The sequence below is a fragment of the Pleurodeles waltl genome, unplaced genomic scaffold (genome assembly GCF_031143425.1).
Source record: "Pleurodeles waltl isolate 20211129_DDA unplaced genomic scaffold, aPleWal1.hap1.20221129 scaffold_91, whole genome shotgun sequence".
Taxonomy (NCBI): domain Eukaryota; kingdom Metazoa; phylum Chordata; class Amphibia; order Caudata; family Salamandridae; genus Pleurodeles; species Pleurodeles waltl.
Genome location: NW_027150403.1, coordinates 741,674 through 756,255, shown reverse-complemented (window position 1 = coordinate 756,255; position 14,582 = coordinate 741,674). Strand labels below are relative to the sequence as shown.

Sequence of the window (14,582 nt, the reverse complement as noted above, 5' to 3'; positions counted from 1 at the left end):
GTAAGTGTGAAAATTGCAGCGGTGTCAGCCAGCATACACTCAGACGTCCTGAAAAGTCACAGCTGCGGGCATAGACAGACAAATATCTAATGCCTAAATGCCAGGAACGCAAGCCTGTGAAATCATCACACAGGGCGCACTGAGAGCAAGCAGGAAGGAAGCCAAGGCATTGTAATCCATTTTTCGCCTGAGGCAAAAAATATGTTTTGCGCAACAATGCTTCGAGTGGAATGAGAAATGTTGAGGGGTTGTGTATTTTGAGCAGGATTTGATTGTTTTCTGCTAAAATGGGCTCGTCCGGGATTTGAACCCGGGACCTCTCGCACCCGAAGCAAGAATCATACCCCTAGACCAACGAGCCTGGGCACGGAAGCGCTCCGGCTCCCACCCTGCTCAGAGGGTTGGTGGCAGAGAGTGGGAGACTACATCCCAAACCAAGAAACGCCACCTGGTGCTCTCTTCTGCAGTATGACTAGAGTCATTTGCATGGTCGTCATCGAACATGACGTAAAAAGCCTCTATCCTTTAGACATTTTGTCCCAGATTTACAAGAAAATGATTGAGCGCGGCGCTGTGCCAAATTTGCAAGCCCCACGCTCCGTCATTTTCAAAATGCAGGGAAGCGCCGTATTTAGTAGAATACAGCGCACCCCTGTGCTTCCCCCTGCGCCAGCTCTAAATTAGCTGCTGAGCGCCAATGCAGCCGTTCTTGCACCATGGTACAAGGATTACTGCGTTGAGGGGGAAATTGTTTTTGTGCAGGAAGGGACACCTTCCTGGCCAAAAGAAAAATCTTCAATGGTGATTTGCTCTTACTTCTATGTGTGCTGCAGAATGCAGCACACATTGAAAGAGAAAAAACGAGGAGAAATGAAAAAATTTCTCCTCAGTGCGCCACTCTAACGATACCCCTGGGATGGCGTTGGATTTTGGCGCTGACGCAGATTTACGACAACTCCTAAATCTGGAGCAGCATTAAAATGCTATGGTGTTGCTGTGGCACACTCACAGCAACACCCATTGCACGCCCCTTCCAGGGAAAGCGCTGAATGCTAAGGTGCCGTATTTACAAGGTGGTGTTAAGCCACAAAAAGTGGCTGAACGCCATCTTGTAAATACCGCGCAGTGCATAGTGCCACCGGGGCGTCACTAAACGTGATGCTCCATTGGCGATTGGGCCTTGTAAGTCTGGCACCTTATTTGCTCAAGGTGTGTGTTCTTGGTGAGGGCAGGAAAGCTATTTTCGCTCTCATACCTTCCTTCCTTGGCTGGCTTGAATGCGGTAGGCTCAGGCTTCAATGCAAAGGTCAAACAGTGAGCAACTGACTGACGTAAGCTGGCGCAACTCCTCTTGGTGAGCTGTGACAGATGCCCCAGGAGCCTAGTACCTCACGATGGTGAGGGATAGACACAGTCTCTTTTATCTCAGCTTGCCTGTCAGCTGAGTCAGGAAATGCAAATACTGGGAAAAAGCCCAGCGACTTGCTGTATTTGCTTGGCTTCGAACCAGGGACCTTTTGCATGTGAGGTGCGCATGATAACCACTACACTACACAAACAGACACACTTGCCGGCTTGCTTCATGTGGCTATGCATTGTACTGGAACCACCACACTATGGAAACAGACACACCTGCTTGCTTTATGTGGCTCTGCATTGGACTGGGATGCAAGGACTGAGGGCTAATGTTCATGACGCTCAAAGCTGAGCCTTCCGGAACACGATCTCTTGCCTTGGAAGAAAGTAACTGGCATCACTTTCATTCCAAGAGGTGATTTCAGAACTGGACCAGAAATTACCATGGAGAAGCACTGTGCATTTAATGTTCCTATGAGCACTGCTGCTCCAGCACAGAAAAGCAGTTGCAAAGAAATCTCGCATACCTTCATGATGCTGAACCGTCTCAACGCAGGTATAAAGCATGTATTGCATTGCAACATGACATCTTACAAGAGTGAAAAGCAGAAATACTCCTGTTTAAAACACAGACTGAACCTATAAAGGTAAGGGTTTGTCTGGGATTTGAACCAAGGTCCTCTCACACCCGAAGCGAGAATCATACCCCTATACCAACTAGACTGCTGCTGCAGAGGCATTTGAAACATCTTCTGAAGCGTCTTTCAGAAAAGCAGGGCCATTCGGAGGCTCTCTCTCTAAGTGTGCCATAGCAATTGATGTTTTCTGTCAAGGATTTTTTGTTTGTCTCTAGCAAGGAAAGAGGTAGTCAAGATGCCCTGTGACAGTGAGCTGAACTAGGGCACTGATGTGAAAAGCAGACCCTTTCTGATAGTTGTAACCCTCTGCAAGTCCTGGACCCTTGCAACTTAGACTTTCAGACCAGAAGCACTGAAGGGCCTTGAGCCAATGAAGCATGCCTCTTGGATTCAAGCACACTTGCTCGCTCAGCGCTCAATCAGGCTCGATCAGGCGAGATTTATAGTAGTGGCTCATAGGCCTGAAACACTCACCTGGGAGACGTGGGGTGGCTGATTTCCCGGAATGGCCCTTGATGGGGAAATCACCTCCTTTCCCCCGCCTCATTTCAGAATTGTGTGCAAGTCGCAAGACAGTGTTCAGGGGTTCATGGGTACTGCCTACTCCCAGCTGCCTCTCTGTCTTCTTCATGTAAATTGCAAGTCACGAGGAGGCACCATTGCCAATATGCTCCGCCCACCTAACCAGGAAACCCAGGCCCGTATTTATACTTTTTGACGCTAAACTGCGCTAACGCAGTTTAGCGTCAAAAAATTTTGCGCCGGCTAACGTCATTCTGAAGCGCCATGCGGGCGCCGTATTTATTGAATGGCGTTAGCCGGCGCAAGCAGACCGGCGCTGCCTGGTGTGCGTGGAAAAAAAACACGTACACCAGGCAGCGCCGGCGTTGGGAAAAATGGCGCTAGGGCGTCTTAAAAATGGTGCAAGTCAGGTTGACGCAAAAAATTGCCTCCACACGATTTGCGCCATTTTTAACGACGCCCAGACGCCATTGAAATGACTCCTGTCTTAGTAAAGACAGGAGTCATGCCCCCTTGCCCAATGGCCATGCCCAGGGGACTTATGTCCCCTGGGCATGGTCATTGGGCATTGTGGCATGTAGGGGGGCACAAATCAGGCCCCCCTATGCCAAAAAAATAAAATAAAAATAAAAAAAATGATACTTACCTGAACTTACCTGAATGTCCCTGGGGTGGGTCCCTCCATCCTTGGGTGTCCTCCTGGGGTGGGCAAGGGTGGCAGGGGGGGTCCCTGGGGGCATGGGAGGGCAGCTGTGGGCTCATTTTGAGCCCACAGGTCCCTTAACGCCTGCCCTGACCCAGGCGTTAAAAAGAGGCACAAATGCGGGGTTTTTTGACCCGACCACTCCCGGGCGTGATTTTTGCCCGGGAGTATAAATACGACGCATTTGCGTCGCAGACATTTTTTTGGACGGGAACGCCTACCTTGCATCTCATTAACGCAAGGAAGGCGTTCACGCAAAAAAATGACGCTCTTTACTCCTACTTTGGCGCTAGACGCGTCTAACGCCAAAGTATAAATATGGCGTTAATTTTGCGCCGAATTTGCGTCGAAAAAAAACGACGCTTATTCGGCGCAAACGGAGTATAAATATGCCCCCCAGTTTGAGCTTGTCTGCCTGTGTTGTTGCAGGGGCAGTGTCTTCTTTGCCCAAAAGGTGGCAGGAGAGACTCACTTCAAACGATAGAATCAACTGCTTAAGTAGAAACCAGCATGGTAGTTACTGTCATAAAGTGCAGCTCTAACAGAAGGTGTGCCTGAGATGCCACTTCCAGTAACACACAGAATTTTGATTGAGGGCCCAGCCGATGGGTTGGTGGATTTCTCCTCACATGCCACAGCAGCTTCCAAAGATAGTGGAGTGATGAGCTGGCTGTGCAAGCAGAGCAAGATTTAAGGGAAGAAAACACACCTGTTAGGAGTGGGATTTGAGACCACGCCTCCATGAAGAGACCAGAAGGCTCAGCTTCACTGAAGATCAAGCTCTCTTGAATCTGGCACCTTAGACCACTCGGCCCTCCTGACAGCCAAAACATTGTGCAGGTCTGACTATTCAGTCTGCACTTGTTGAAGCTGCCGCTTGCAATGTTCCTATCAAAGTCACAGCTTTAAAGGCCCCACAATATAACATGGCCAAGAAAAAAAAAAAAACAGAACAAGAAACAAGGCACATGCACGACCACCGAGGGATGCAGATAACTTTTTATCGTCCTGCAATAGTAAAGCACATTTTACACAGGTCACAAGTTTTTAAAGGTCATTTCTGTCTAAGTGTGCATTGAGAGAGACTGAGGTTTTAGTGAGCAAACACAAAAGCTACTGCTGCCCAGTGTCGAACCGGGGACCTTTTGCGTGTGAGGCAAATGTGATAACCACTACACTACAGAAACAAGCTTGCTGGCTTGACTGAAGGAGCACAGTTCCTCTCATATGTTTGCCCGATTTCCTCTATACTTGATCAGCAGTTGCTCAGAATGCGAGGGGTAAGTGTGAAAATTGCACCGGTGTCAGCCAGCATGCATACACTCAGACGTCCTGAAAAGTCACAGCTGCGGGCATAGACAGACAAATATCTAATGCCTAAATGCCAGGAACGCAAGCCTGTGAAATCATCACACAGGGCGCACTGAGAGCAAGCAGGAAGGAAGCCAAGGCATTGTAATCCATTTTTCGCCTGAGGCAAAAAATATGTTTTGCGCAACAATGCTTCGAGTGGAATGAGAAATGTTGAGGGGTTGTGTATTTTGAGCAGGATTTGATTGTTTTCCGCTAAAATAGGCTCGTCCGGGACTTGAACCCGGGACCTCTCGCACCCAAAGCGAGAATCATACCCCTAGACCAACCAGCCTGGGGACAGAAGCGCTACGGCTCCCACCCTGCTCCGAGGGTTGGTGGCAGAGAGTGGGAGACTACATCCCAAAGCAAGAAACGCCACATGGTGCTCTCTTCTGCAGTATGACTAGAGTCATTTGCATGGTCGTCATCGAACATGATATAAAAAGCCTCTATCCTTTAGACATTTTGTCCCAGATTTACAAGAAAATGACTGAGCGCGACGCTCTGCCAAATTTGCAAGCCCCACGCTCCGTCATTTTCAAAATGCAGGGAAGCGCCGTATTTAGTAGAATACAGCGCACCCCTGTGCTTCCCCCTGCGCCAGCTCTAAATTAGCTGCTGAGCGCCAACGCAGCCGTTCTTGCACCATGGTACAAGGATGACTGCGTTGAGGGGGAAATTGTTTTTGTGCAGGAAGGGACACCTTCCTGGCCAAAAGAAAAATCTTCAATGGTAATTTGCTCTTACTTCTATGTGTGCTGCAGAATGCAGCACACATAGAAAGTGAAAAAACGAGGAGAAATGAAAACATTTCTCCTCAGTGCGCCACTCTAACGATACCCCTGGGATGGTGTTGGATTTTGGCGCTGACGCAGATTTACGACAACTCCTAAATCTGGAGCAGCATTAAAATGCTATGGTGTTGCTGTGGCACACTCACAGCAACACCCATTGCACGCCCCTTCCAGGGAAAGCGCTGAATGCTAAGGTGCCGTATTTACAAGATGGTGTTAAGCCACAAAAAGTGGCTGAACGCCATCTTGTAAATACCGCGCAGTGCATAGTGCCACCGGGGCGCCACTAAAAGTGATGCTCCGTTGGCGATTGGGCCTTGTAAGTCTGGCACATTATTTGCTCAAGGTGTGTGTTCTTGGTGAGGGCAGGAAAGCTATTTTCGCTCTCATACCTTCCTTCCTTGGCTGGCTTGAATGCGGTAGGCTCAGGCTTCAATGCAAAGGTCAAACAGTGAGCAACTGACTGACGTAAGCTGGCGCAATTCCTCTTGGTGAGCTGTGACAGATGCCCCAGGAGCGTAGTACCTCACGATGGTGAGGGATAGACACAGTCTCTTTTATCTCAGCTTGCCTGTCAGCTGAGTCAGGAAATGCAAATACTGGAAAAAAGCCCAGCGACTTGCTGTATTTGCTTGGCTTCGAACCAGGGACCTTTTGCATGTGAGGTGCGCATGATAACCACTACACTACACAAACAGACACATTTGCCGGCTTGCTTCATGTGGCTATGCATTGTACTGGAACCACCACACTATGGAAACAGACACACCTGCTTGCTTTATGTGGCTCTGCATTGGACTGGGATGCAAGGACTGAGGGCCAATGTTCATGACGCTCAAAGCTGAGCCTTCCGGAACACGATCTCTTGCCTTGGAAGAAAGGAACTGGCATCACTTTCATTCCAAGAGGTGATTTCAGAACTGGACCCGAAATTACCATGGAGAAGCACTGTGGATTTAATGTTCCTATGAGCACTGCTGCTCCAGCACAGAAAAGCAGTTGCAAAGAAATCTCGCATACCTTCATGATGCTGAACCGTCTCAACGCAGGTATAAAGCATGTATTGCATTGCAACATGACATCTTACAAGAGTGAAAAGCAGAAATACTCCTGTTTAAAACACAGACTGAACCTATAAAGGTAAGGGTTTGTCTGGGATTTGAACCAAGGTCCTCTCACAACCGAAGCGAGAATCATACCCCTATACCAACTAGACTGCTGCTGCAGAGGCATTTGAAACATCTTCTGAAGCGTCTTTCAGAAAAGCCGGGCCATTCGGAGGCTCTCTCTCTAAGCGTGCCATAGCAATTGATGTTTTCTGTCAAGGATTTTTTGTTTGTCTCTAGCAAGGAAAGAGATAGTCAAGATGCCCTGTGCCAGTGAGCTGAACTAGGGCACTGATGTGAAAAGCAGACCCTTTCTGGTAGTTGTAACCCTCTGCAAGTCCTGGACCCTTGCAACTTAGAATTTCAGACCAGAAGCACTGAAGGGCCTGCTAGCTCTTGAGCCACAGAAGCATGCCTCTTGGATTCAAGCACACTTGCTCGCTCAGCGCTCAATCAGGCTCGATCAGGTGAGATTTATAGTAGTGGCTCATAGGCCTGAAACACTCACCTGGGAGACGCGGGGTGGCTGATTTCCCGGAATGGCCTTTGATGGGGAAATCACCTCCTTTCCCCCGCCTCATTTCAGAATTGTGTGCAAGTCGCAAGACAGTGTTCAGGGGTTCATGGGTACTGCCTACTCCCAGCTGCCTCTCTGTCTTCTTCATGTAAATTGCAAGTCACGAGGAGGCACCATTGCCAATATGCTCCGCCCACCTAACCAAGAAACCCAGGCCCGTATTTATACTTTTTGACGCTAAACTGCGCTAACGCAGTTTAGCGTCAAAAAATTTTGCGCCGGCTAACGTCATTCTGAAGCGCCATGCGGGCGCCGTATTTATTGAATGGCGTTAGCCGGCGCAAGCAGACCGGCGCTGCCTGGTGTGCGTGGAAAAAAACCACGTACACCAGGCAGCGCCGGCGTTGGGAAAAATGGCGCTAGGGCGTCTTAAAAATGGTGCAAGTCAGGTTGACGCAAAAAATCGCCTCCACTCGATTTGCGCTATTTTTAACGACGCCCAGACGCCATTGAAATGACTCCTGTCTTAGTAAAGACAGGAGTCATGCCCCCTTGCCCAATGGCCATGCCCAGGGGACTTATGTCCCCTGGGCATGGTCATTGGGCATTGTGGCATGTAGGGGGGCACAAATCAGGCCCCCCTATGCCAAAAAAAATATATATATATATTTTTTTTGTACTTACCTGAAATTACCTGAATGTCCCTGGGGTGGGTCCCTCCAGGGTGTCCTCCTGGGGTGGGCAAGGGTGGCAGGGGGGGTCCCTGGGGGCATGGGAGGGCAGCTGTGGGCTCATTTTGAGCCCACAGGTCCCTTAACGCCTGCCCTGACCCAGGCGTTAAAAAGAGGCGCAAATGCGGGGTTTTTTGCCCCGACCACTCCCGGGCGTGATTTTTGCCCGGGAGTATAAATACGACGCATTTGCGTTGCAGACATTTTTTGGGACGGGAACGCCTACCTTGCATCTCATTAACGCAAGGAAGGCGTTCACGCAAAAAAATGACGCTCTTTACTCCTACTTTGGCGCTAGACGCGTCTAACGCCAAAGTATAAATATGGCGTTAGTTTTGCGCCGAATTTGCGTCGAAAAAAACGACGCTTATTCGGCGCAAACGGAGTATAAATATGCCCCCAGTTTGAGCTTGTCTGCCTGTGTTGTTGCAGGGGCAGTGTCTTCTTTGCCCAAAAGGTGGCAGGAGAGACTCACTTCAAACGATAGAATCAACTGCTTAAGTAGAAACCAGCATGGTAGTTACTGTCATAAAGTGAAGCTCTAACAGAAGGTGTGCCTGAGATGCCCCTTCCAGTAATACACAGAATTTTGATTGAGGGCCCAGCCGATGGGTTGGTGGATTTCTCCTCACATGCCACAGCAGCTTCCAAAGATAGTGGTGTGAGGAGCTGGCTGTGCAAGCAGAGCAAGATTTAAGGGAAGAAAACACACCTGTTAAGAGTGGGATTTGAACACACGCCTCCATGAAGAGACCAGAAGGCTCAGCTTCACTGAAGATCAAGCTCTCTTGAGTCTGGCACCTTAGACCACTCGGCCATCCTGACAGCCAAAACATTGTGCAGGTCTGACTCTTCAGTCTGCACTTGTTGATGCTGCCACTTGCAATGTTCCTATCAAAGTCACAGCTTTAAAGGCCCCACAATATAACATGGCCAAGAAAAAAAAAAAAACAGAACAAGAAACAAGGCACATGCACGACCACCGAGGGATGCAGATAACTTTTTATCGTCCTGCAATAGTAAAGCACATTTTACACAGGTCACTAGTTTTTAAAGGTCATTTCTGTCTAGGTGTGCATTGAGAGAGACTGAGGTTTTAGTGAGCAAACACAAAAGCTACTGCTGCCCAGTGTCGAACCGGGGACCTTTTGCGTGTGAGGCAAATGTGATAACCACTACACTACAGAAACAAGCTTGTTGGCTTGATTGAAGGAGCACAGTTCCTCTCATATGTTTGCCCGATTTCCTCTATACTTGATCAGCAGTTGCTCAGAATGCGAGGGGTAAGTGTGAAAATTGCAGCGGTGTCAGCCAGCATGCATACACTCAGACGTCCTGAAAAGTCACAGCTGAGGGCAGAGACAGACAAATATCTGATGCCTAAATGCCATTAACGCAAGCCTGTGAAATCATCACACAGGGCGCACTGAGAGCAAGCAGGAAGGAAGCCAAGGCATTGTAATCCATTTTTCGCCTGAGGCAAAAAATATGTTTTGCGCAACAATGCTTCGAGTGGAATGAGAAATGTTGAGGGGTTGTGTATCTTGAGCAGGATTTGATTGTTTTCCGCTAAAATGGGCTCGTCCGGGATTTGAAACCAGGACCTCTCGCACCCAAAGCGAGAATCATACCCCTAGACCAACCAGCCTGGGGACAGAAACGCTACGGCTCCCACCCTGCTCCGAGGGTTGGTGGCAGAGAGTGGGAGACTACATCCCAAAGCAAGAAACGCCACATGGTGCTCTCTTCTGCAGTATGACTAGAGTCATTTGCATGGTCGTCATCGAACATGACATAAAAAGCCTCTATCCTTTAGACATTTTGTCCCAGATTTACAAGAAAATGACTGAGCGCGACGCTGTGCCAAATTTGCAAGCCCCACGCTCCGTCATTTTCAAAATGCAGGGAAGCGCCGTATTTAGTAGAATACAGCGCACCCCTGTGCTTCCCTCTGCGCCAGCTCTAAATTAGCTGCTGAGCACCAACGCAGCCGTTCTTGCACCATGGTACAAGGATGACTGCGTTGAGGGGGAAATTGTTTTTGTGCAGGAAGGGACACCTTCCTGGCCAAAAGAAAAATCTTCAATTGTGATTTGCTCTTACTTCTATGTGTGCTGCAGAATGCAGCACACATAGAAAGAGAAAAAACGAGGAGAAATGAAAACATTTCTCCTCAGTGCGCCACTCTAACGATACCCCTGGGATGGCGTTGGATTTTGGCGCTGACGCAGATTTACGACAACTCCTAAATCTGGAGCAGCATTAAAATGCTATGGTGTTGCTGTGGCACACTCACAGCAACACCCATTGCACGCCCCTTCCAGGGAAAGCGCTGAATGCTAAGGTGCCGTATTTACAAGATGGTGTTAAGCCACAATAAGTGGCTGAACGCCATCTTTTAAATACCGCGCAGTGCATAGTGCCACCGGGGCGTCACTAAAAGTGATGCTCCGTTGGCGATTGGGCCTTGTAAGTCTGGCACATTATTTGCTCAAGGTGTGTGTTCTTGGTGAGGGCAGGAAAGCTATTTTTGCTCTCATACCTTCCTTCCTTGGCTGGCTTGAATGCGGTACGCTCAGGCTTCAATGCAAAGGTCAAACAGTGAGCAACTGACTGACATAAGCTGGCGCAACTCCTCTTGGTGAGCTGTGACAGATGCCCCAGGAGCGTAGTACCTCACGATGGTGAGGGATAGACACAGTCTCTTTTATCTCAGCTTGCCTGTCAGCTGAGTCAGGAAATGCAAATACTGGGAAAAAGCACAGCGACTTGCTGTATTTGCTTGGCTTCGAACCAAGGACCTTTTGCATGTTAGGTGCGCATGATAACCACTACACTACACAAACAGACACACTTGCCGGCTTGCTTCATGTGGCTATGCATTGTACTGGAACCACCACACTATGGAAACAGACACACCTGCTTGCTTTATGTGGCTCTGCATTGGACTGGGATGCAAGGACTGAGGGCCAATGTTCATGACGCTCAAAGCTGAGCCTTCCGGAACACGATCTCTTGCCTTGGAAGAAAGGAACTGGCATCACTTTCATTCCAAGAGGTGATTTCAGAACTGGACCCGAAATTACCATGGAGAAGCACTGTGTATTTAATGTTCATATGAGCACTGCTGCTCCAGCACAGAAAAGCAGTTGCAAAGAAATCTCGCATACCTTCATGATGCTGAACCGTCTCAACGCAGGTATAAAGCATGTATTGCATTGCAACATGACATCTTACAAGAGTGAAAAGCAGAAATACTCCTGTTTAAAACACAGACTGAACCTATAAAGGTAAGGGTTTGTCTGGGATTTGAACCAAGGTCCTCTCACACCCGAAGCGAGAATCATACCCCTATACCAACTAGACTGCTGCTGCAGAGGCATTTGATACATCTTCTGAAGCGTCTTTCAGAAAAGCAGGGCCATTCGGAGGCTCTCTCTCTAAGCGTGCCATAGCAATTGATGTTTTCTGTCAAGGATTTTTTGTTTGTCTCTAGCAAGGAAAGAGGTAGTCAAGATGCCCTGTGCCAGTGAGCTGAATTAGGGCACTGATGTGAAAAACAGACCCTTTCTGGTAGTTGTAACCCTCTGCAAGTCCTGGACCCTTGCACCTTAGACTTCCAGACCAGAAGCACTGAAGGGCCTGCTAGCTCTTGAGCCAGAGAAACATGCCTCTTGGATTCAAGCACACTTGCTCGATCAGGCTCGATTTATAGTAGTGGCTCATAGGCCTGAAACACTCACATGGGAGACGCGGGGTGGCTGATTTCCCGGAATGGCCCTTGATGGGGAAATCACCTCCTTTCCCCCGCCTCATTTCAGAATTGTGTGCAAGTCGCAAGACAGTGTTCAGGGGTTCATGGGTACTGCCTACTCCCAGCTGCCTCTCTGTCTTCTTCATGTAAATTGCAAGTCACGAGGAGGCACCATTGCCAATATGCTCCGCCCACCTAACCAAGAAACCCAGTTTGAGCTTGTCTGCCTGTGTTGTTGCAGGGGCAGTGTCTTCATTTCCCAAAAGGTGGCAGGAGAGACTCACTTCAAACGATAGAATCAACTGCTTAAGTAGAAACCAGCATGGTAGTTACTGTCATAAAGTGCAGCTCTAACAGAAGGTGTGCCTGAGAGGCCCCTTCCAGTAATACACAGAATTTTGATTGAGGGCCCAGCCGATGGGTTGGTGGATTTCTCCTCACATGCCACAGCAGCTTCCAAAGATAGTGGTGTGAGGAGCTGGCTGTGCAAGCAGAGCAAGATTTAAGGGAAGAAAACACACCTGTTAGGACTGGGATTTGAACCCACGCCTCCATGAAGAGACCAGAAGGCTCAGCTTCACTGAAGATCAAGCTCTCTTGAGTCTGGCACCTTAGACCACTCGGCCATCCTGACAGCCAAAACATTGTGCAGGTCTGACTCTTCAGTCTGCACTTGTTGATGCTGCCGCTTGCAAAGTTCCTATCAAAGTCACAGCTTTAAAGGCCCCACAATATAACATGGCCAAGAAAAAAAAAAAAAAAAGAACAAGAAACAAGGCACATGCACGACCACCGAGGGATGCAGATAACTTTTTATCGTCCTGCAATAGTAAAGCACATTTTACACAGGTCACAAGTTTTTAAAGGTCATTTCTGTCTAAGTGTGCATTGAGAGAGACTGAGGTTTTAGTGAGCAAACACAAAAGCTACTGCTGCCCTGTGTCGAACGGGAACCTTTTGCGTGTGAGGCAAATGTGATAACCACTACACTACAGAAACAAGCTTGCTGGCTTGACTGAAGGAGCACAGTTCCTCTCATATGTTTGCCCGATTTCCTCTATACTTGATCAGCAGTTGCTCAGAATGCAAGGGGTAAGTGTGAAAATTGCAGCGGTGTCAGCCAGCATGCATACACTCAGACGTCCTGAAAAGTCACAGCTGCGGGCAGAGACAGACAAATATCTGATGCCTAAATGCCAGGAACGCAAGCCTGTGAAATCATCACACAGGGCGCACTGAGAGCAAGCAGGAAGGAAGCCAAGGCATTGTAATCCATTTTTCGCCTGAGGCAAAAAATATGTTTTGCGCAACAATGCTTCGAGTGGAATGAGAAAAGTTGAGGGGTTGTGTATTTTGAGCAGGATTTGATTGTTTTCCGCTAAAATGGGCTCGTCCGGGTTTGAACCCGGGACCTCTCGCACCCGAAGCGAGAATCATACCCCTAGACCAACGAGCCTGGGGACAGAAACGCTACGGCTCCCACCCTGCTCCGAGGGTTGGTGGCAGAGAGTGGGAGACTACATCCCAAAGCAAGAAACGCCACATGGTGCTCTCTTCTGCAGTATGACTAGAGTCATTTGCATGGTCGTCATCGAACATGACATAAAAAGCCTCTATCCTTTAGACATTTTGTCCCAGATTTACAAGAAAATGACTGAGCGCGACGCTGTGCCAAATTTGCAAGCCCCACGCTCCGTCATTTTTAAAATGCAGGGAAGCGCCGTATTTAGTAGAATACAGCGCACCCCTGTGCTTCCCCCTGCGCCAGCTCTAAATTAGCTGCTGAGCGCCAACGCAGCCGTTCTTGCACCATGGTACAAGGATGACTGCGTTGAGGGGGAAATTGTTTTTGTGCAGGAAGGGACACCTTCCTGGCCAAAAGAAAAATCTTCAATGGTGATTTGCTCTTACTTCTATGTGTGCTGCAGAATGCAGCACACATAGAAAGAGAAAAAACGAGGAGAAATGAAAACATTTCTCCTCAGTGCGCCACTCTAACGATACCCCTGGGATGGCGTTGGATTTTGGCGCTGACGCAGATTTACGACAACTCCTAAATCTGGAGCAGCATTAAAATGCTATGGTGTTGCTGTGGCACAATCACAGCAACACCCATTGCACGCCCCTTCCAGGGAAAGCGCTGAATGCTAAGGTGCCGTATTTACAAGGTGGTGTTAAGCCACAAAAAGTGGCTGAACGCCATCTTGTAAATACCGCGCAGTGCATAGTGCCACCGGGGCGGCACTAAAAGTGATGCTCCGTTGGCGATTGGGCCTTGTAAGTCTGGCACCTTATTTGCTCAAGGTGTGTGTTCTTGGTGAGGGCAGGAAAGCTATTTTCGCTCTCATACCTTCCTTCCTTGGCTGGCTTGAATGCGGTAGGCTCAGGCTTCAATGCAAAGGTCAAACAGTGAGCAACTGACTGACGTAAGCTGGCGCAACTCCTCTTGGTGAGCTGTGACAGATGCCCCAGGAGCGTAGTACCTCACGATGGTGAGGGATAGACACAGTCTCTTTTATCTCAGCTTGCCTGTCAGCTGAGTCAGGAAATGCAAATACTGGGAAAAAGCCCAGCAATTTGCTGTATTTGCTTGGCTTCGAACCAGGGACCTTTTGCGTGTGAGGTGCACATGATAACCACTACACTACACAAACAGACACACTTGCCGGCTTGCTTCATGTGGCTATGCATTGTACTGGAACCACCACACTATGGAAACAGACACACCTGCTTGCTTTATGTGGCTCTGCATTGGACTGGGATGCAAGGACTGAGGGCTAATGTTCATGACGCTCAAAGCTGAGCCTTCCGGAACACGATCTCTTGCCTTGGAAGAAAGGAACTGGCATCACTTTCATTCCAAGAGGTGATTTCAGAACTGGACCCGAAATTACCATGGAGAAGCACTGTGCATTTAATGTTCCTATGAGCACTGCTGCTCCAGCACAGAAAAGCAGTTTCAAAGAAATCTCGCATACCTTCATGATGCTGAACCGTCTCAACGCAGGTATAAAGCATGTATTGCATTGCAACATGACATCTTACAAGAGTGAAAAGCAGAAATACTCCTGTTTAAAACACAGACTGAACCTTTAAAGGTAAGGGTTT

General features: G+C 48.6%; 3 non-coding genes across 3 annotated transcripts; all 3 read right to left on the bottom strand.

Annotated features, from left to right (window-relative positions):
* Window positions 1-289: 289 nt before the first annotated feature.
* On the bottom strand, window positions 290-361 carry TRNAP-CGG (transfer RNA proline (anticodon CGG)). The gene has a single exon. It is a non-coding gene; the product is annotated as a tRNA-Pro (tRNA).
* Window positions 362-4,792: 4,431 nt separating this feature from the next.
* TRNAP-UGG (transfer RNA proline (anticodon UGG)) lies at window positions 4,793-4,864 on the bottom strand. Its single transcript has one exon. It is a non-coding gene; the product is annotated as a tRNA-Pro (tRNA).
* A 7,995-nt stretch (window positions 4,865-12,859) lies between these two features.
* On the bottom strand, window positions 12,860-12,930 carry TRNAP-CGG (transfer RNA proline (anticodon CGG)). Its single transcript has one exon. It is a non-coding gene; the product is annotated as a tRNA-Pro (tRNA).
* Window positions 12,931-14,582: the final 1,652 nt, after the last annotated feature.